Here is a 24,712-nt window from a genome sequence, read left to right on the forward strand (position 1 = left end):
GAATTCATTTATTAGTTGTGGGTCGGAATTATCCAATATTTTCATTACTTAATATGCTTAAAACAACTTAGTTAAAACTAAACGCAATAAATATATGATCGACAAATGTATTTAATTTCTATAATTCTGAATGCGTTTGATATTTGCTTTAAATATATACCAACTGTACCCACTTCTCTTCATACTCTTCTTCGGTGTACTTGCAGCCACCATCAATTGAGGAGTGAACTTTTTTGGAATGTATTTATACAAACGGAATTTTGCCCCCGGCCCAGATAAAAAAAAACGTACTTCTCCATGAAACTCAACTTGCAAAGTCTTTTTGATGTCACCACTCTTTATCTCTCCAAAAAGAAATTCCCAGGATGTTGTTCCTGTTTTCCCAGATACAATTTGTGTCACCCTCAAGCTCGGTAACCATATTGTCTTCCTGTCCGTACTTTATCTTTGGCAAATCGTAAAATTTCAACTGGATCTTCTTTTTTTTCTCGAGACATGACTCGATTATTTTCGCAATTGTACAATGATGCCTCGTGTTGAGAGAGTGCCACGCTCTTAGCACGTGAAGAACCCTTGCAACAACTCATTTGAGGGGTCCGTAAGGGGCCTGTTGTAAGGCAAAATGTATGTCCCTATCCAAGATACTAGTACCCTCATTTTCCAGTGGCAGTCCAAATTTCTCCGACCATCATACCAGATGGCTTCTAGCATATCAACCTACATATTGTATTTATTGTGAACTTGTTCTCGTCCTGAATATGCATGAAATATTTAATTTATAAATTTATAATAAATTTATAAATTTATAAAAGTAAACAATTATAGGTCAATGTACACCGCCTTCACCACAACCTTGTCTCACACTGAACTAAAAAGCTATAAAGGGCCCCACAATTCCTGGTGAGAAAGCAACGGTCTAATCTATATAAAAATTAGAAACGAGAAACAAATATAAATTACATAAACAAATAACAACTACTGTACATCAGATTCCTGACTAAGGACAGGTGCAAATATTTGCAGCGGGATTTAACGTTTTAATGGTATTTAACCTTCTCCCTTTTGCCTGAAACAATAGCATAACATTACAACATAGAACACCAGACGATAATATCAATTGGAAGTAATTATTCAATCAAACAATGCAAGTTTACTCACTTTTTAAAATCTTTTTTCTCTTTTCATTTTCATGCCAGTACCGAAGTACTGGCTACTGGGCTGGTGATAAAAAATAATAATAAAGAAAGAATAAGCAAACACTAGCTTCAATCACCAATGGGTAAACATTGTCGTTTCAATGAGTAAGGACTGAGTATTACTACCAATGATATCACAGAATTGTCAGAGCTGGACAGAATCAAATGAGAATTGGTGCTGAATTTCAAAAACAAAGTTCCACAAATGAAAAACAACAGGAAAATGCAAAAGACGACTAGAACACTAAAACTGACAGTGATCAAATTGGCCCAAAATCCTTAACAAAAGCATCAGAGAGTGACCGTTTCAGAGATGTAACAGATGATGCTGATATAATCTCCTTCCTTCAAGAGCAACTTAATAAAAAATACTTCAAAGAAAACAGTCTGATTTGAAAAATTTCCAATTGTTCTTAAAGTCAAAACATGATGAAAAAAGAAAATTGAACAAATACCACCACAAAAGTTGGACAGATATCTTAGTTTTTTTCTTTCTTAGCGCCACAAAGGAAAAACAAACAAATGGTACTTTTGAATATGAACCATCATCTCTTAAGTCAATACAGCAGAGCATTAGCCGACATTTAAAGGATAATGAGTATGGATGTAATATTATATTTGACGATGAAATCCAAAAACGTCGTCAGACTCTGAGCTCAAAATTTAAAAACTTAAAATCACTTGGTCTTGGTAATAAACCCAATGCTGCAGACCCTTTGACATATGACGATCTGAACAAATTTTACATGAAAAACGTGATGGGGTCCGATAGCCCTCGCTCACTTACAAACGCAGTATATATTAATAACAATTACCATTTTGGTTTAAGGTAGCACAATGCAAAGATTTTATAACTCCAACTCCTAAGTTTTAAGATACTGTAACTTTCTTAATATTGCTCGAAAATCTAAAAAAGTGGTAGTTTTGGATAGCTAACAGATTACTCTTTCACATTAATGCAATACTAGTATTATGCAACAATTATGTAACCAATTATGATGTTAACTGTGTCTAAAATATTTTTCACCAAATTTCCACTTTCAAATGAAATTAGCTTCTGCATAGGTATCCCTAGAGGATTGATTTTATTATATGTCATATGGCCATTATCTACAAAAGGGTGTCTCAGATTTCAGATAGAATGTATAGAACAAATTTTACACCTAATTAAACATTATTTTCTTTTATGTGGTTGGGATGTTTACACTAATTAGAGATTTATGAGAGAATGGAATACCATAGAGACAGTCTGAGACACTCTTTTGAAGCCCAGGATGTGCTGATTAAGATTTCATTAAAATTTTCTATATAGTTAAAGAGATGATAGAGCTAAATTCATTCAAGTGAACTTACCCAGATTTTGTCACTAATTACATAATAATTGATTACATAATGATTGCGTAATAAAAATATTGCATTCATTTAAAAGATTAATCTTTTATCTATCTTTATATACCTCTTTTATTATTTTCTATTCATTCATTAGAAAGTTACAGCATTTAAAAGGTTAGTGATGGGAAGTAAACTAATCTTTGTATTGTGCTACCTTAAGAGGAGTAACTAAACATTATAATTTATGTTTGGGTAAGATATCACTAAAACTTGACACAAATGGCGACGAATATCTCCAATATTGTCGGGAAAGGCAGACAAAAACAAGACAGGACGAAAATATAACAAATCTAGGAAAATCAGGACCAATCGCAGTAGAAAACAAACTTTACCGCACCAGATGTTCTGTGTTTCAATATAAACTATTTCGACAAAAAAATACCAAAAACAATGAAAAAAGAGGAATCCCCTTTTTATATGCAGGCTTCAACGTTTCAGGATAATAACTATGAATCAAATATTCTTTGTTACAAAAATCTCAGACTAGGAACTAAATCAATTTCTAAAATAATAAAAGAAATGGCCCAATAATGATAAAAGACTAACTGGCCACAGTGCAAAGAAGGGTTCAATCTAAAAACAAAAAGACAATGGAGTGAACGACACAGATATTGTGCAAAGAACAGGACACAAACAAGTTACCTGCTTGCTGTCATACTCCAAAACAAGCTTGGAACAACAACAAAAAAACCATCTCTAATGTTATCTTCAACAGGAGAATCAGATAATTACGAGAATACCTCACCAGTATTAGAGGCTATAACATCAACACAGACTCAATCGACTGTAAGTAACAACAGTAAACAGTCAATTTACAAATGAAATTTTTATTTTTCGAATTTACATCCGGCAATGAATGGTCTTTTCACCAATGCAACATTATATGGTGGAAATTTCAATATGACATGTGTAAAATGGGCCATCATCGTCATCAGATAAACAACCATCAGATGTCAACAAACAGAACAAAAGAAAGCGTCTATGCGTAATTGACAGTGATAGTGATTTCTAAAATATTACAATGATTCAATTCATTTATTAGTTGTGCGTTGGAATTATCTAATATTTTCATTACTTAATATGCTTAAAACAACTTTTTTAAAACTAAACGCAATAAATATCTGATCAACAAATGTATAGGACTGTTTTATCACAAGACAAGTCTGGGTTGTTTGAGAAAAAAACATTTGTATCTTTCTCAGTGTATGAATTACTTGCCGTTTTATTTACGAATATTTCAAGACTCAAACTATGTATTTTTAATTTATACAGATCTTCTGCTAACATGATTTCATTGTACATACTGTTATTATGGTTGTTGCTAATATGTGGTAACATCGAACCGAACCCGGGTCCTGAGCGCACAAAAGAAATATCTGAGAAAACATTGTCAATCAAACAAAGATCAGGGAGTAGAGTGATATAACATAAGCTACATGAAATTGAGATTTGCATAAATTTGTAAAACTTTCTACCAAATATCATTGACTTAACATATCAAGCATGTTAAGTGGTTGATCTTAAACTGATTTGATTAAAAACGTATACATTGATTTGAGTTCATCAACTTTTTGAGTGAAGCAGCTGCAAGACATTCAATTCACAAGTAAAACATGTTTTAATCAGAGGCAGCTGGAGCCTTCCTCAGAGTGTGGGATGTTCTTTCCTTGTTGGTTTTTCCAGAAACACACAGTCTACATCCAACTACAGAAAGAAGGGGGAGAGCTTAAAAGTAAATTAAATCAAAGTAACTTAACATTACATACAGTTCTGACCCTGAATGTGGTGGACAGCACTATACTCCAAAAATTCTTACCAGGAGTTTGATTTAAAACCCGACAGGGTGTATATATTATACATTTGAATTTTAAAATGTTAAGTTTGAGCAAACAACGACATGTTTCCTTTCGAAATAGCAGGAAAGATTAAGACAAAGAAAAAAAAAACACCTAGCTCATTTATCTTTCTTCTAGAAATTGTTGTTGTGTTGTTCATGATTTAACAGTTTTACTTCAGTATTCTAATAAAATAAATGCAACAGTATTCTAACAAATTAAAGAAGTTTCTATTGCCGCAAGTTGGAGAGCGCGTGTTTTCAAAGTTAAGCAACCAGATATGTGCAGCCCCAATACACCAATCCCAACCACAAAATGTTTGAATGTCTTTTATTTACCAAACCTGACGACAATTACGATATAATCAACATTAATAAAAATATTATTATTTTAAGAAGATACATTTGAAGTGTGGAAGAAGCTATTGTTTCTTACAGGAGACCAAGAGACTGTTTTCTAAACAACAAAGATCATAATATAGTTGGGTGGAATCAGAAAAAAATGAAGATTTTAACATATTGGGGCATATTGTTTCCCCCATTATATTTAGGAAAGTAAATTAAATGTCAAACCAACAAGTTCAATACCAGCTAACTTGCAGCCAAATTTCATTTAGATATCTTGTACCAGCCAAAAGTTTTATTAAAAAAACATGTCAAATTTGTCAGGAGTGTGACGCTTTTTGTGTGACAGGATTTTTTTTTAATAATTTACATGTTGAGTAAAAATTATTATGATGAATGCATGTATATGAAGATGGTTTATAATCATTCTTCAATACTAGGTTTTGTAGATTATAGATTGGTGTTATCATTGCACAAATATTATGTAAATAAATATACATTGTGAAAAGGTATGTACCTAAAATTAATATTGGCAAAATTTGATAATTTCTAAATTAAAGTGTTATGGTTGTATTTTAAAGGAGTATTTGTGTGTAAAACTGGTAAGTATTTATTGTATACATGAATAAGCTATCCATAAAAGGCTATACAGACATCCTGAGGTGCATAATTCACATATTGGATTAACTTCTATACAAGCACCCAAAAATGTCAGGAGTGTGACAACTGTCTTTAAACATGTACCAAATTTATATAATGCTTTTCATCTTACATTGTTATTTATTTTTCAGAAGCACCTGTTCCATAGAGAAGAAAAACATTTATTGCTGCTGTGATAATCTATATGTTGAATCTACACACTTGATTTTTAGATGTCAGGAGTGTGACACTTTTTTTATACATTCAATGACATTGTTTAAATTTTAATTACATATTCAAAAAAATGATCCATTGTTACTTGGTGTCAAAATTTTGATGGAAGAAGGTTAGTAAACATGTTTTGTGATTTCTAAGACACATGGATAATATTTATTTAGTAATAATTCATTTATGAAACTAATTGTCACCATAACATGTTGACATTTATCTCAATATATAAATGAAAAATGTAAATTATAGATTAAAAATAGCTTGAATATTTAAGGAAATGTCAATATCCTTCTGGTACACAATCATCTCTTTTGGAATTTATACAAATTTAGCTTTTAAATGCAATTCTGTTTAAGGCATAATTTGTCACACTCCTGACATAAAATAGACAAAATAGGAAAGGAGATAACCATTTGCATTTTTTTCAGTATAAGTTAATGTAAATGATGAAGAAGCTTATAGTGAAACTACCAGCATTTAGAAAATCAACAAGACTGGTACAAAATAGACCCAACCAAAACCAGAGCAATGGAAAACAGACATCAAAAGAGAGGACTAGACAATACCGGCGGCAAAGAATTCAAAATAATCAAAAGAAAACTTGAAAAGGTACAGAAAAAAAAGAAAAATCAAAACAAAGCCTACAAAGAAAAACAGAAAAGAAAAAGAATATTGGATGCAGAATTTAATGATGACTTTAAAATAAAACAGAGAAAATGGAAACAAGCAAGTAGAAAAAGGAGAGCTGAACAAAAGAAGAAAGAAGGTTGCACTAATACCAATACAGAGACAAAAGACCCTAAGCAAAGTCGGGTGAGAAACTATTCCTCTGGTCCTGCACTAAGAAAGCGTGCAGAAAGAGCAAGGAAAATTCTTCCAGAAAGCCCTACAGCATGGGCTAGTACCATGAAACATATCATTAAGAATGCCACACCTCGAAGGCAAAAAGGTCTGCTAGAAGGTAATACAGAAAGTGACATCAGCAATATCCTTAATATTACTGGAGCAGGAAGACCAAGCTCACATACAGAAAAGGCTAAAAGATCACTTGCATTTGCTGATGACAAGTCAATACCAGAGTCTATTTGGAAGAATAAAAAAAAAACCTTCAACAATACAAGACCAGAAAGGCACAGCAAGCAAGAAAGCTGCTATTGTGATGTCTGCCTAACAGATCAGCAAGGACCTTGTCCACTTGGTAGATACAGGAAGGACCCATTCCTCATGGATTTGACAACTGGTAAACGAGTTTTGAGAACAGATGTACACAGTCAAAATGTTGATCCAGAATGTATCCTTTTATAAATCACTATATATTCTAATATCCTATTCAATTGATGTTGATTGTTCATCTTGTTTTGAGATAACCTGTTTTATTTGGGTATCTAACACGTTTGATTTTATGTGAAGAGAGTCAAGACTGCCATTGCAGTGTTTCACCTTATCATCAATGGATTTCCATTGACTCAACATTTCATTTTTTTGAGTATTAAATGAATTTGTGATGACTGACTGGACGTGTTGTGGCACTTTCTCTTGAATACTATACAATTGTGCTAGCTTCTCAACAAATTATTTCCATTTTTGATCCATTAATGACAATATTGAGTTAATTTCACTAAATTTTACTTTAATGGTTTTACTGTGTTGCAGTACTCTGATTTTTGGTGTTAACTTAGTTTCACTGACAACTGACTGTTTAATAGGCGTGGAAGCAACCGTGAAATCATCTTCATCGTGTAAACTATCAAGCACTTTATCATGTGAATCATATAGAACTTTCGGAATAGACTCATCGTCATTGTCTATAATACTAGTGTTATTCAAATTTGGAACAGATGTTTCATTGTTATTGTTTTGATAAACTTTGCCCTTGATGACCTCAAAGTATCTGTCCGAGAACTGGGTGCAATTTTGCCCTTGGATTACAATTGATCCTGTTTTTTAAAAGTTAATCTTCACGGTAGAATTATGATTCTTTTCGGATTCAAAAATAACTGATTACACTGCCCTTTTTTAATAAACATGCCTTTGTTGGGCCAAAGTGGTTGATGATGGCTTGCAGCATTCAGAACGTAGCGACCTGAAAGTGACATTGTTTGTTTTCCCATCACACTGTGTGTGACTTTTTTTTTTTTTTAAATATAAAACATATTTTATTAACAATCGCCTGTTACATCAACCCTCAGTTGCCCAGGGGAGCAACTAAGGGGGCACCAATTGTTACAGTCTCATTTGTCGGGGGAAAATCAAATGAGAAAAAAAACTCCCACTATAAATTATTAACATCAACCTTTAAAAATATTATCTGTCCTTGTACAAATGTACATGTACCTGCAATCATTATCGATCTATATATCTCTCACCATATATATTTTTTTTAAATAAAGGATGTTTTGTATCTTTATTTATTTCACACAAAAGCTACCTGTATTTATTAAGCAGTTTCAAAGTTGCCGTACATCAAGTCTTTTGTTATGTTAATTTCAATTACATTTAAATTCTGGTCATGTGATCATTTACCACGTGCGATTTGTTAAAGGGATGTGTTACAGTAGTTCATTCATAAAAAAAAATGGATTATTTAACGATTTTTGATTTCCAAAAGGTTTTATTTCAAAGATATGGTGAGTAAATATTTGTTTATAAAATTAACCTATTGATACAACATGTCTTGTTACAATTAGATGATAAACCTGAATTACATACACAATAGAAATTACATATAGGGAGCAGTATACATATTATTATTCAATCAGCATCAAAGTTTATTCGTATGGAGGACTGGGACATGGAATGGTGTTTTTTGTTATAATCCTGGTACTTTTGATAACTATTTACACCACTGGGTCGATGCCACTGCTGGTGGACGTTTCGTCCCCGAGGGTATCACCAGCCCAGTAGTCAGCACTTCGGTGTTGACATGAATATCAATTATATGGTCATTTTTATAAATTTTCTGTTTACAAAACTTTGATTTTTTCGAAAAACTAAGGATTTTCTTACCCCAGGAGTAGATTACCTTAGCCGTATTTGGCACAACGTTTTGGAATTTTGGGTCCTCAATGCTCTTCAACTTTGTAATTATTTGGCTTTTTGAACTATTTTGATCTGAGCGTCACTGATGAGTCTTATGTAGACGAAACGCGCGTCTGGCGTATGAAATTATAATCCTGGTACTTTTGATAACTATCAATATATACACATCTTAAAAAAAATCAAGAAATAGTCCAAGGGAATTTTTCTGTTTTGCTAATGATCAGAAACACCTTGAAAACACCTCTACTTCCAATTTTGAATCTATACCAAATTATAAGGAAACAATCAAGACTAGCCATTAGGAAAAGGAAGCAATGAATTTGAAACTGTTTTTGGAAATTTGACAGATGAAAAAGGATTGTTACTTTATTAACGGTTTTATAATTCCCGATTTCAAGTATTTTTTAACAAAATCTTCCATTGTTTTACAAGCTATTCAATTTTACTGAAAATCTCATTCATAATACAGAGTTTATATATTTGATAACATTTTCACTATTATTAATTCAGATATATTTTATAACAGCAATACATGATTGGAAGCAAATTAATACAGCTAAAATGTTCCATAAAGGACTATAACTCAATTTGCAGTTCTCCATTTGATTTCGAAATTATTGCAATGTTGTATTTCTCTTATTTTATCCATAATTTTCTCTCCTTAAGTTAGCAAATTGTTATTGTTCTTTGCTCAACATTTTAACTTTTTTCAAATCAAATTTTTTTTTATGTTTAAGACCAAGATCATTTAAAACTCTTTAATTTATATCAAAATTCTGATAATTAGAGTCTCACATTTTCAATAAGTTACCACAAAATATTATAAAATGTTATTTCAAGGGCATCCCTTATCATGAATTAATTGTTCATTTGTTTATCGATTTGCAGCAGTTGAAAGAGCACTGATGGTACATAATATAGCTGCTCTGAGATTTGTCCCTCTACTTTATAACATAGTGAAATATCATCTATCTTTGTAAGAAGCTTCACTGGTTACTGAAAAAGAAATGAAATGACTATTGAGTAATAATATAATACCTTATGCTCATTAAAATTAATAGAGAGAATATAGTATGAATATATTTATTATCATACCTGAGGGCATTAACAATTATTTGGTCTATATTTATATCTTTATTCTATCAAACCTTTGCAATAACAATGGTTTACATTTGTTTCTTTTAACTGACATCATAATATAATGATACTCATCTTTTGTTATGCACATTATTTATATTTTTGGGGATATTGTTTTAATTTTAGATGATTGGCCCATTATCAAATTTCAGGAGCCCGTTTGAAGGCAATTTTTTGTTGGGATATGGTTCTGAAGACAATTGAAGAATCACAGTCATTAACATTTACAGAAAATTAGTTTTTAAGTCATTTAGGGTTAACAATTTAAAACGTGTTCCCTTTGTAAGGAAAATAAGAAACAGGGTTATGGTTAAAAAAGATAATACGTTACTCGGTAAGGATTTCGTACTAAATCTGAATAGGGAGCTTGATAATGAAGGTCCGTTTTGTAATGAGGTAGGAATAACGCGGAAATAATTTGAAAATCCCTGAGAAATTACAATCAAAACTGAGATTCAGAAAGGGCTTATTTTAGAGTTTAGATGGACAAAGATCAGATTTGGATTTTCTGTAAAACAATGTTCACAATGGGTTTTTTATTTGTGTAGTTTAGATGTGACCCCAAATATGGGTGCATTACACAATCAATGGGAGTCTAAGTATAAGACTTAACTTTCACAAAATAAATTGGGCAATGAAAGGAAAACGCAATATCTGAACACCCTGTATTTGACACCTGAAAGAAAATATGTTATAAATAATCCAAACCAAACAGTTTTAACTCAAAATGTTTGTTATGAAAATAAAAATAACCATGAAAATGAGAATAAAGAACAAAAAATAGTCACAGACCTGAGAATAAAACCTACTAAATCAAGATCAGAGAGATATCAATGTAATGTAAATATTTTCAAACTCCAACAGGAAGATTTAAGATTTAAGAAAAAAACATGTATGTGAAAATAAGTTATCTGAGTTGTCTATAAATAACGTTAACAAACGCGTAAAGCGTTAAAAAAAAAATTTGTTGACTTTCAAAAGGAAAAATATTAAAATGAAAAAGAAATCTTGTTTACAAAATTAAGAGATAATGAAATCAGTTCAATCTGCTTTAATGAAATACTACAAATCTTTGAAAGTTAAAAAATACAACTAATTTGAATGAGACTATTGATTTAAAGCAATCATTTAAGAATAGTAAGGAAAGAATTGATTTTTTTAGAAAATGAGAATATGAATTTACAGGAGGAATAAACGGAATTTAAAATGTCTTTTGAATTGAATCAAATTGTTAAGACTTTCCATAATGGAAAATATAATGATATAGTTAGAGAGGTTTATGCTGCACTATTAAGTTTAAATGTCGGTGTTAAGGTAATAATGTAGAAAAGGTGATTAGAACGGTCTTGGAAAAGTTAGGGGTTGAAAGTAGAAAGGTTGCCGAAACGCACCTTTTCTGATATTATGCTTGTAGAGGCCAAAGCTCTTGCTCAGATGTAAGCAGCTTAAGCAATGCTTACTAGTGACTGTCATACTTTCCATACTGATGGTACCAAAAGAGGAGGTCATGAATTTGGTGGTGTCCAGGTTGGAACCTCTTTTGGTCAGTTCAGTTTAGGAATAAATGAAAAGGTTCGTGGAGATGCAGAAAGTTTTAAGTTAATTATAGATTATGTAATAACAGACATGTCGAAAATTCTTGTAAAAAAATCAGATGCTAATTAATGTAAAGAGAGTAGGTCCAAACTTATTTTATCAATTAAAAACATGATGACTGATCGCCATATTGTTAACCAGTCATTAAAAGCATTATTAGAAAAAATGAAAATAGAATGTTTACCAACTGATGATGATACTGATATGGATTTAATTAAAAAGATGTCAGCAATAAATGGATTCAAATGTAATCTACATGTACTTGTTAATTTTGCTACTTAGCTTGGTTTGAAATTATGGGAACAAAACATTTAAAATCTGTTGATTGTAGTAGTTTTTTTCAGTCCTAGTTCTTGTGATTTTATCAGAGCTTCTACATAGCTGTATGTGCCTGGTGCAGATGAAAAATCAGGTTATGGTTTACCTTTTAAAATATTTTTAAACCAGTTGGAACCTCCTGTTGATTTGCAACTTTCCGCTTTTCATTGGCATATATTTAATTTACTGTTTTCATTAGGTGCAAGTGTTTTTCACCATAGAAATCATATTAAATTATTTATTGAGAATTATTTTAATAAAGAGGACTGAAATAGATTTATAACTATGTAAACAATCCTGTATATTTAGCAGGTTGTAGAACTTTAGGCATTGTAGATAAACTTCTTACTGGTCCTTTATGGAGAATTATTGAAAGTGTTGATCATATTTTAGATTTAAATGACATTTGGTTGGTTTTCAAAAATTCTATTGAAATCCTTTCAAAGGATGCTTCAGAACTTATTGAAGGGAAAGTTTTTTATCCAGAATTTACAAACCAAGTGGAAGATTTTAAAAGCTGATTTATTATTAATGATCTTGATAAGGAATAAAACCTCTTAACAATTGAGGCTCTTCAAAATATTTTAATATTTTTTTGATTATAATAGAAAGACAGCTTTCTGACTGTTTACCTGGTGGAATTTTTAATGAAAACACTGAAGGTGTATATAAAGATTTGCATGTTGAATCAACAACGGTTGCAACAACAAATATTGTTTCTGAGAGAGTCTAGATCGCTTGAGGCGTGAAAAGCCTAATGCTTACACCATCGCATTAATGCGCATAGTTTTATTTTCAAACAATAAAACTTTAAAATGGTTAGACGACATGAATGTAGAAAAAAAGGAGAGGTATTTAAAATAGCAAGGAAGAAAACTGCAGAAATTATAAAACAATTTAGAAATAGAAAAGAGGAAATTAAAAAAAGTCATATGCTTTTATTAAAGCAAAGGAAAGAGGAAAAAGAGAGAAAGGCTTTGACAAAGCATGAGGAAGTTAAAGCCTTGACAATTGAACTTCAAAAATATGGAGGGTTGTGGTTAAATTTGAAAAATTAAAATCTAAACTGGACAAAAAGTGAAGATAAATCGAAAGCTGTTAAAACACAAATTACATTTCACAAAAACGAACATTGAAGATAAAACATTGCTTCAGTTTTCCGTAAATAGTATACCGTTCAATTTTGAAGAACTATTATCACATTAAAGGGATTTAATCAATTTGTCAAGTCATTCAAAACAGATGGGGAATAATGAAAATTTTATTATAAAATCTGCAAGTAATAGATTAATTTAACTTTTAGGAATTTTGGTTCTGAACGTTGGCAGGCAACACTCCGTGATTTAATGGCTAGTACACGCCAACCAGGAATACCTACCTGGTTTGCAACCTTCTATGCGGCTGACTTAAGATGGAAAGAAACACAACAAAAAAGCACACAATCTTTGGAGGATCTTGACTGGACTGGTAAATCGGAACTATTACAGTATAACCCAGTAATGAGCGCTGTAATGTTTGATAACATATTTAATACACTCCTTTAAGAAATTATAATTAAAAAAATATCATTGGTAATGTTAAGGACCATTTTCATAGGATCGAGTTCCAACAACGCGGCTCTCCACATGTCCATTGCCTATTTTGGATTAAAGATACGCCTTTACTTGACATACATGATAATAAGGAAGTATGTGATTTTGTTGACAGTTACGTAACTTCTGATCTACCTAGTGAATCCGATGAGCCTGAATTGCACGAAATAGTGAGCAGTGTACAGCAGCACAGCAAGAATCACTCTAAATCATGTGCAAAAATAGGGAATGAATTCCACGACCACTGTCAGGAAATACATTATTTTCTAGAACTTCAACTCAATCAGGACATTTAGTACAAAAACCATCAAAACAAAGACTTTCCTTTACAAAAGACATTCTACTTAGGCTATGGAAGACTGTCAACAATCCCAAAACCTGTTTATTGCAGCTGGAATAACTCGGGAAGAATTTGAAACTCCTTCTAACAAAGCGAACTACTGTTACTATAAAACGTAAACCTGATGATATATGGATCAATCAGTACAACCCTACCTTATAACGTTGTTGGAATGCAAACATGGATCTGCAGTACATAATTGATGCTTATTCGTGTGTTATGTACATTATCTCTTATATTTCAAAAACAGAGAGAGAAATGGGCTTAGTCTCAGAAAATGGCAGAAAAGAAGCAACAGAAGGTAATTGTGATGCTCAGGATGCCATGAAAAATATTGGAGGGGCATACTTCCGCCAGCGGGAAGCGAACGCACAAGAGGCTACGTAAAGGGCATGTGGTCTTCCTCTGAAGGAGTCATCAAGGTTCAGTTTCTTCCTGTAGGTGACAATCAAGTAAAAATGAGCTTGCCGCTCAATATTATACAAATGAAGGCCAATCAGTCAGAAGACAGTATCTGGATGCATTCGTTGTATGATAGATACAAGGCTCGCCCAGTCACCTTACAGTTTGATATCCTCTGTTATGCTTCATTTTCATCTGATTATCGTGTTTTGTCAACCTTCACAATATGTATTTTAACTGCAGAAGGATCTTGGATACATTCGAAAACATTCTCGAACAGAGTCGGCCGTTGTAGCATATTCAAGATTTTCTAAGAATCCGGATTTGTATTTTAAATCAAGTCTACAACTGTTTTTACCACATAGAATTGATGACCAGTTAAAACCTCTCAAATTAAAAACCAAGAAATGTATTTGAATGGAGCAGTTTCTCTTGACTCATCAAAGGAACAACAGCAAGTTAAAAGTATTGTCGAATCAAACAGACATTTATTTGAACAAAATGCAGATGAATTAGAGGAAGCGCAGGATTTATTTGAAAATCAAGGACCACTTGAAGATGCATGGGCATTGATTGCTCCAGAATCGGAGGCTGAACTTTTAGAAGCACATGTGGAGAAGGAACACCTTGATGATGAATATGGTTCAGAAATACCAGATTTAGACATTTTACACAAAAAAGTCAGAGATGGAACAGATTTTGAAGTTAGACAAAGCATATTTACCTGTCGGCAAATTCAACACCTATTGCGACAACTAAATACAGAACAAAAACGAGTGTTTTAACAGATCAGACAGTGGTGCCTAGATAAAGTTAATGGCAAAAACCCTTTAAAAGTTTTTATCAATGGGGGTGCTGGTACAGGTAAATTAAGTGTTTGATTTCCACATGCTAATTTAGATGACATTGTTCTTATCACTGCATCAACAGCAACTGCTGCTTTTGATATTGGTGGAACAACTCTTCATCAAGCCTTTTCACTCTCAAAATCGCTAACAAATTATCGTACTTGCGCTAACAAGGTCTGTTCCTTTATTGCACTTTGAATCTATGCCGACCTTGGAACCTATGACGTTATTTAACGTTTTCCTGTTTTCGAAAATTCTCAAAAGTTGGTTATTTATAAAGGTTATTTTAAAAAAGAAAGAAGAATATTAATTAACAAAAAAATGGACATCAAGAATGATTCTCGGGTAGGTACATCTATATATACTGTGCTGCTCTGAAAAAATGCAACAAAAAACCCTTCTCTACCGAAACTTATCATCGAATGCACGTGGTGTGTTTCAAACACAAAAGATTTGTAATGCATGCCGAGTAGATGCATCCAGACGCGTTCAAATGCCACTGAAAAAAACACAAATTTATTAAAATGTATATCAACAACAATGCTTCGCGTTATGTACAGATGATGCGGGTCCATTTGTACCACTTGTATTTACCCTCTTGCTACCAAATTCAAATTTCAAACGACTTTACGTACCCCACAATAATGTATGGCGTTCCAACAGATAAAAAATGTACAGGGGGATGTGTTCAGTACTGTTTTTTTTTTCAAAAAGGGTTCTTACTCCGGATCCAACCTCCGCCTAGATCCATCACCTAGCATTTAATTTAATTTTTATTTTACGGTATCGGGTCCGTTCGTTCGAGACCTGTTATTAGTGTTATAGGATTTTTACCTTTTTAGATATCTGTTATTGTGAGAATGTATTTTTTGTTAACTGTTATTGGACCCCTTGATATTCTTTTGATTATTATTTTTTTTCGCCATTAATTCTGCTACTTTTTTCGTTAACCCTTTGGCTGCGGGAAGGACATATGTGTACATTGTCTGCACGCCACGGGAAGGACATATGTGTCCATACATAAATTTAACATATTTTCTTAATATAAATGATAAATGTAGTCAAATTTGTTTGTCTCCGTACTGTTTTTGTCCTTACTTGATGTTTTTGATCTTTGTGTTATAAAACAACGTTAAATGACGTCACAGTGAAGGAGTGAACGTTCACGCGAAAATGTTTTCAATGTCTTTTGCAAAGTTGTAAAATTAATGCTGCATATAACGTTACATTTGTGCACATTAACTTCGCGGCAAAAGCGTTAAGTGGTCAGGCCATAAAATATAGTGTTACCCTTGTCCCTCACTCTGTCATTCCACATCAAACAATTGTACAGAGTATTTTTTAAAACCTCTTTAGATATTATTGGGCTAATTTTTGGTATGTGAGTTCCGCATGATGAATTATAGTACAATATAAAAAAGAAGATTTGGTGTAATTGCCAATGAGACAACTCTTCACAAGAGACCTAATGACACAGAAATTAACAACATAAGGTCACCGTACGGCCTTCTACAATGAGCAAAGTCCATACCGCACTGATCAGTGACAAGTATGTGGGAAAGAATGGTCTTGAGGCAACCGTCCTGGCTCCATACTCCGAAGAAAAAGCCAACACATGGCATTATTACGAAGGAAAACAGTTCCAACATGCATATCCACCATCAACCCAAATACACCACACAGGAAAAGGTCATTGGGTCTTGTCATACAAGTCAATTGACAGTCAATCGGTATACCTTATTGACAGCATGCGAAGTGCACGCGAGGCCTTGTCGCCATCCTTGCAAATTGTTGCAAAGTTGACTGTGGTGTAATGTGTATTGCATTTTTGGTGGAGTTTGTGAAAAAGGGACAACACGGTGTCCTATCTGCTAACTTCGATCTAAGCCAAATTCGCTCTCACTTGTTGTGCTGTTTTGCGATTAGCGATATTACATCTTTTCCGCAAATTGCACATAAACATCGGTCTAATGTAAGATGCAGATATACAACTGAGACTGCACTGCATTTGTAACATGCCAGAGGTATTCAGTAACACGATAAAGTGCGACCGATGTGAATTATGGTTCAACAAGAAGTGTTGTAGTCTCGATCAAACGAAGGGCAGCAGTTAGTTCTGTGTTGGTTGCAGCAATTATACTTAGTATAGACACTTATCCGTGTTCAATTATAGAATATGTTACATTATATTTGCAATTTACTGCAATTTCAGTCACAGTTGATACGCTTGAAAAATGTGTCATTGTTATTATTGATTGAGATATAGTGTATTAGCCTTTCTTCGGCGAGTAGATGTACAATTATAAACTTAGTTCTTATGATCGAAACAAAAGGTCTAAACTTTTAATTTTTATAGAAGAAAACATTTGAAACAATTAATGCCACAAATCTCTTTAATGGGCTATTTTTTTGTTAATTTATTCATAATTTGTTGTATAGGATTGTAACTGCGAGACAATATGAGAATAGATTAGCATATGATTTGTTGAATTCCATTAAATAATAAATTAATGGGACTTTTTGAAAAAAATGTGTTTAGAATTATTATTTTTTCTGACAAAACACACCCCTGTCGAAATATTACTATTATATAACTCGTGATTTTGTAAGCAATCAAGTCCATATTTATGATTTAAGCAATTGTGATTGTTTTAGTGGCTAGTAAAGAATAATAAAGCACAAAAAGTTGATTAAAAATATCAGCCATTTTCGGAAAAATTGGACTTGGACGAAACCTTAACTTACGGTCGGGAGAAGACCAAGTATCCATATTTCTACACTCCAGTCTCCCTTGAGCTAATCACAAGGTGTTACAAACTGGTGCTATTGATTAATGAAGTTTTCAGGAAAGGATGGAATAGCCATAAACTGTCAACTGATAACAACACAGAACTCCAAAGCAGATATGGTCAAGTATAATATTGCCAAATATAAACTCGGAAGCAACACCTATTGTCAATTTATATAGGGAAGATATTCCTTCCAAATTAGAAAAACAGATTGAAAAGATATGGATTTAATCAGTAGACTTCCTTCAACAGGAAGATTCCAATCCTCAACATGAATTATTTAATGCAGCTCAGGTTGAGGTTGTCCACACTAGAATAGCTGCTTCTCAAAATTATCCAAATTATCATAATAGATGCCACTCGGAAAATGTTGGTCAGGGAGTTTGGACTGCCACTGGAAAATGAGGTTCGTTGGATAGGGACTTGCAACTTAACCGATTTTTGCGGTTTAAAGAAACGAAACACAATGTTCAAGATTCACACAATCCTTAAGTTTTTCTACTAAATTTTATCTGATTTTTTTTAAAACGATGATAGTGTAATTGCTTTATTTTACCATAAAGATCAACCCCAATATACACAACTGGCGGTTTAACGTGTAGCTGAAACTCATAGATTTCATTTAAGACCTTTGTGAAATCTGTTGATAGTCAAATGACAGAGAACGTAAGGTTTGAATCAAAATTTTACGCAAAAAAGTGCTTATGACCCGAATTCGGGTCATAGGAACGGTAAATAGTTAATTCAAATTTTAGCTTTATTGATAATTTTTCAACATTTTACTGTAAATTTGTCATTTTTTTTTGATAATTTATTTGATGTTACCTTAAATCGTTTATTTGATCAAGATAAGTTTCTAATTTGTTATTGTATTAAAAGTAAAGTATCTAATCATTCAATAACATGGTTTGAGACGTACCCGTCTAATAGAAAACAAAAAGTGTGCTCTGTTAATACAGCCTCAGAATCGAAATGTATCAAATATTGGGTTCCCAAAGGGTCCATTTTAGGTCTCCTTTTGTTCGTCTTCTTGACTTTAGAAGCTACTCATACAGCCACTTCATACATAAGGAACAAATAAAGAAGAGATCGAAAGAAAACTCAATTACGATGCCAACACCGTTAAATACTTTGTGTCTAAACAATGGGATGGTTATAAATTCCGTAAAGACTATTTCTATGTTGTTTGGAACAAATAAGAAACGGACTTTGCTAGGAAATGACTTTAATATATGTATACAAGATAGCCCAATCACACCCGTTGAAATACAGAAACTTTTGGTTGTATATATTGACAAAAATTTGGACTGGAAATTTCAAATTGACTATGTATGTAAAAACTTTAGTTCTCGTATCGCACGGCTATCTAGAATTGAGAATTTTTTCGATACAAGTAGTAGAAAGCTGTAATGCGTATATTCTGCCCATATTTGATTTTTGTTTCTCAATATGAGGAAATTGCTATGAGGATGGATATAAAAAAATTCTTAACAGAGCTGCAAGGATTATACTTGATGCATCAATACTAACACCTAGTATAAATTTATTTAAAGAGCTAAGGGAGCTACCATTTGATTTTTAGGGGGGAGGCTAGGATGAAATTTGAAAAAAAATAGGCAGGACAGGAGTTTTGAGTAAAAAAAAGTCAGGACGAAAATTTAGGTAAAAAAAAGTCAGGATAAACTACAAAAATACAGGACCGAACAGAGTGAAAAATAAAAATGCAGGACAATTTTTTTTTATCCTAGCCAAACTCACACCCCCCCCCCCCCCACCCCCCCATAAAAATCAAATGGTAGCTCCCTAAAGTGGTTGAATTTCAAATCTAGAATTTCATATCATAAACTATTCTTGTTCATAAAATTCTAAACGATAAAGCACCTGATTACTAAAAAAACTGTGTTGTCCAATTGTTAACCTACATAGTAGAAATCTAAGGTCATCTGCAAATAATAATTTAGCTGTTGTACGACCAAACACAAATTCAATGAGGAAATCTTTGGTGGGGTTAGTGTTGTTTATTCTTTACTTTTCTATGTTGTGTCATGTGTAATATTGCTTGTCTTTTTGATTTTTAGCCATGGCGTTGTCAGTTTGTTTTAGATTTATGAGTTCGACTGTCCCTTTGGTATCTTTCGTCCCCCTTTTTTCTTTAGAACATGACTATAAATGATTCATAACAACTTACTCAAATATTCTAATGATTTGTATATTATGTATATATATATATGTATTTGCGAAAGCAAATTTACAGATTTTACATTGTTGGGTTGATGTTTAGACGAGTTGTTTATATATATTTATTTTTCTCTTGTTCTACAGACAGTTTATAATAATAATTTTATTTGCAAAAATACACCCATATGGGTCAAGCAAACACAAATACAACATTTAATACAGACAGTGAAGAATTACAAATATAAACATAAAAATAACATAGTTATAAATGGTAATTAATGTAGCCTTTGATGGACATGGACCTCATTTTCGCAATTCTAATGATTGCTTTATAAAGTCACCAATTTCTGTCAAAAGCTCAGATTTAGGATTTAAAAGTTGTTTTAGCTTTAAAAGTGGTTGATAATTTGTAAAATCAGGATTTAAGTTATAAATCTTTAAAAATAAGCAATCTCTTAAAGTTGAGTTTAGTTTGCAGTATAGTAAAAAATGGTATTCATCATCAATTTTATTACAAAGTTTACATAACCTTTGATCTCTGGGTACATTTTTATATCTTCCCATTTCAACTTCTAGGTTATGGTCACTAACCCTTAATTTAGAAATTAATTGTCTGGTTTTAAAATTTGATTCTTTTAGTAAATAATTTTCAATTTTTATCTCAGTTTTTATTTGACCATATAGAAATAATTTCGAACTGTCTGTTATAGAAGAAAGTTTATTCAAGACTTTTTTTGTATAAAATTCATGTGATACCTGTTTAAACTTCATCTTTAAGGAATATTTAATTTTATTGTATGGTTTATCACAAGTTTCAAAATCTTTAGCATTTAATCCAGTCTCTTTAAAAATATTTAGAGCAAATGTATACCAACTATGAAAACCATCATTATGCAGGGACTTATTTAATTCATAGGCTTCTTTTAACAGAGGATTAATATCATGGGTATGAAATCTACAGAAATATAGCATAACTTGTGGTTTAATAAATGAAGCCATTGAAAATCTGCCCAGTTCTGTTTTGGCTGAAATATTACATGCAGTTTTCCTAAGTCCTAGGACAGATTTACAGTATTTATTATGAATCATTTCATAGCAAAATTTATCTGCTAACGACAAAGTATCACAAACAGAACCATGTTGTTCTGAACGTTTCAAAGATTTAAACATGGATAAGTAATCTTCCATAAACCATACCTCACTATTATATAATAAAACAGGTCTTATTAAGACATCAAAAAGTTTGCATGATAAATTAACAGGGATGGATTGAAAGTTAGAAAATCTACTTTTTAAAGCAAATAGGACCTTCAATCCCTTTTTTGATAGTTCTTGGATAGCATTTTTAAAATTACCCTTATAGTTAATAATGTTTCCTAAAAAATTGTATTCTTTAGTTTCATTTAATTGGATGTTTTTATAGCATACCACAGGGGTGGGAGAAAATTTATTCTGAAACGTAATAACTTTAGTTTTTTTAGTATTAACTGTTAATTGCCAGTCATAGCAGTACTTCTCTAGTTTATTTATTGCATTCTGGAGTCCTATATGTGAACTTGACATTATAACCAAATCGTCTGCAAAACTTAAGCTGGACAATTCAGATTTTTGAAGGACTAAAGGTTTACAAGTATTGTCAAAAATCTGATGTATATCATTAATAAAACAATTAAAAATAGTAGGGCTTAAACTATCCCCTTGCTTAACACCTCTTTCCAATATGAAGGATTTAGAAATTTTATTATCAATTTTAATAGAAGATTCTGTTAAGTTATACATATCACTAATTACCTCATAAAATTTTTTCCCTAGCCCATTTTTTATGAGTTTGTATCGTAACCCATCATGCCACAAAGTGTCAAATGCTCTGCGTAAATCAACAAAGCAGGCAAATATCTTTTCTTTCTTTTTATTTACATATTTTGAAATTAAAGATTTTAATATAAACAAACTATCTGTGGTTCTATGATTGACTCTAAATCCAAACTGTTGATTTGCAAAAATGTTTTCATAATGTAATGTTAGTCTATTATTTAATGCAGAGCTAAAGAGTTTTGCAACACAATTTTGGAGAGATATACCCCTATAATTATTAAGATCAGTACAGTCTCCAGATTTAAAAATTAATATTGTGTATGACTTTCTCCATTGAATCGGATATTTACCTGTTTCTAAAATTAAATTAAAAAGTTTAGTTATGGATTTACATGTAACATAACTGATATATTTAATGACTTCATTAGCAATTCTATCTGGTCCTGCACTTTTCCCCATTTTTAATTTGTTAATACACTTTTTAACTTCTGTTATAGTGAAAGGTGCATCTGTCAATACATTTTCCTTTAAAATATTTTTATAATCTTTAACATATGCATCTATTTTATCCATAAAAGGTACATTTATATGTTCAGGTTTCCCCTGGGACTGAAAATGTTGACTTAAATTTCCCATATTAATAAGTTTACTTAAGTTTGAAGAACTACTATCATCATTTTTAAGTGAATTTAAATGCTGCCAGTACTGTTTTGGATCAGTTTCTTTCCAATTTAAAAGTTTATCATAAATATTTTTCTTAAATAGATATTTCTTCCTTTTTATCATCTTTTTAAGATTCTTACATTGATAAAAAAAATTATGACGTAGCTGCAAATCAAATGGTTTAGAACGCATTTTATTGCCTAAATCAACCACTGTTTTTTTCAAATCGTTAACTTCATTGTCTGACCATGATTTCTTCTTTTTTATTTTTACTTTTTTGAGTCTTATTATTTTACAGGACGTTTTTGCCAAATTATCAAAAATATTTGTTAGTTGTTCTGAGGCTTTATTGATGCCATTGCTGTTTTCATCAAAAATATTATTTTCAAAAGAGACTATCTTATGTAATACATCACAATCACTAATAGTGTCGATTAATTTGTTTTTAGAAATAGCTTCCCATTTGTATGTACACTGTAAAGGTATAAAATTAGAAGAATCTTCCTCAAAATCAGGAGTAATATTACAATATATATGAACAGAAATCTGTGAGTGATCTGATAAATATGTGGCACTATCAACTTGAAAAACATTAATAGAAGTTAAGAGGTCAATGTCCGCCAAAGCATAATCAACAACACTTGATCCATATGACTTATGGCAAGTGAAATTCCCCAAAATATCACCTACAAAGCGACCATTTAACACACGGAGCTGGGAAGCAATGCAGAGGTCTATGAGACCTTGACCTTGAGTATTAAAAATGTTATCTCGTGTATTTCTGAGAATAGTACAATCTTCACTATAATCATCAGGCAGCACATTTTGCAGAGAGTCAAGAGATAGACTTTCATTATCAATAAAATCTATCTTTTCTCCAATTCGAGCAATTAATATATACTGCGTTTGCAAGTGAGCGAGGGCTATCGGACCCCATCACGTTTTTCATGTAAAATTTGTTCAGATCGTCATATGTCAAAGGGTCTGCAGCATTGGGGTTATTACCAATACCAAGTGATTTTAAGTTTTTAAATTTTGCGCTCAAGAGTCTGACGACGTTTTTGGATTTCATCGTCAGGTATAATATTACTTCCATACTCATTATCCTTTAAATGTCGGCTAATGCTCTGCTGTATTGACTTAAGAGGTGATGGTTCATATTCAAAAGTACCATTTGTTTGTTTTTCCTTTGTGGCGCTAAGAAAGAAAAAAAACTAAGATATCTGTCCAACTTTTGTGGTGGTATTTGTTCAATTTTCTTTTTTCATCATGTTTTGACTTTAAGAACAATTGGAAAATATTCAAATCAGACTGTTTTCTTTGAAGTATTTTTTATTAAGTTGCTCTTGAAGGAAGGAGATTATATCAGCATCATCTGTTACATCTCTGAAACGGTCACTCTCTGATGCTTTTGCTAAGGATGTTGGGCCAATTTGATCACTGTCAGTTTTAGTGTTCTAGTCGTCTTTTGCATTTTCCTGTTGTTTTTCATTTGTGGAACTTTGTTTTTGAAATTCAGCACCAATTCTTATTTGATTCTGTCCAGCTCTGACAATTCTGTGATATCATTGGTAGTAATACTCAATCCTTACTCATTGAAACGACAATGTTTACCCATTGGTGATTGAAGCTAGTGTTTGCTTATTCTTTCTTTATTATTATTTTTTATCACCAGCCCAGTAGCCAGTACTTCGGTACTGGCATGAAAATGAAAAGAGAAAAAAGATTTTAAAAAGTGAGTTAACTTGCATTGTTTGATTGAATAATTACTTCCAATTGATATTATCGTCTGGTGTTCTGTGTTGTAATGTTATGCTATTGTTTCAGGCAAAAGGGAGAAGGTTAAATACCATTAAAACGTTAAATCCCGCTGCAAATATTTGCACCTGTCCTAAGTCAGGAATCTGATGTACAGTAGTTGTTATTTGTTTATGTAATTTATATTTGTTTCTCGTTTCTAATTTTTATATAGATTAGACCGTTGCTTTCTCCGTTTGAATGGTTTTACACCAGGAATTGTGGGGCCCTTTATAGCTTTTTTGTTCAGTGTGAGACAAGGTTGTGTTGAAGGCGGTGTACATTGACCTATAATTGTTTACTTTTATAAATTTATAAATTTATTATAAATTTATTATAAATTTATAAATTAAATATTTCATGCATATTCAGGACGAGAACAAGTTCACAATAAATACAATATGTAGGTTGATATGATAGAAGCCATCTGGTATGATGGTCGGGGAAATTTGGACTGCCACTGGAAAATGAGGGTACTAGTATCTTGGATAGGGACATACATTTTGCCTTACAACAGGCCCCTTACGGACCCCTCAAATGAGTTGTTGCAAGGGTTCTTCA

The sequence above is a fragment of the Mytilus trossulus genome, chromosome 5, assembly GCF_036588685.1.
Source record: "Mytilus trossulus isolate FHL-02 chromosome 5, PNRI_Mtr1.1.1.hap1, whole genome shotgun sequence".
NCBI lineage: Eukaryota > Metazoa > Mollusca > Bivalvia > Mytilida > Mytilidae > Mytilus > Mytilus trossulus.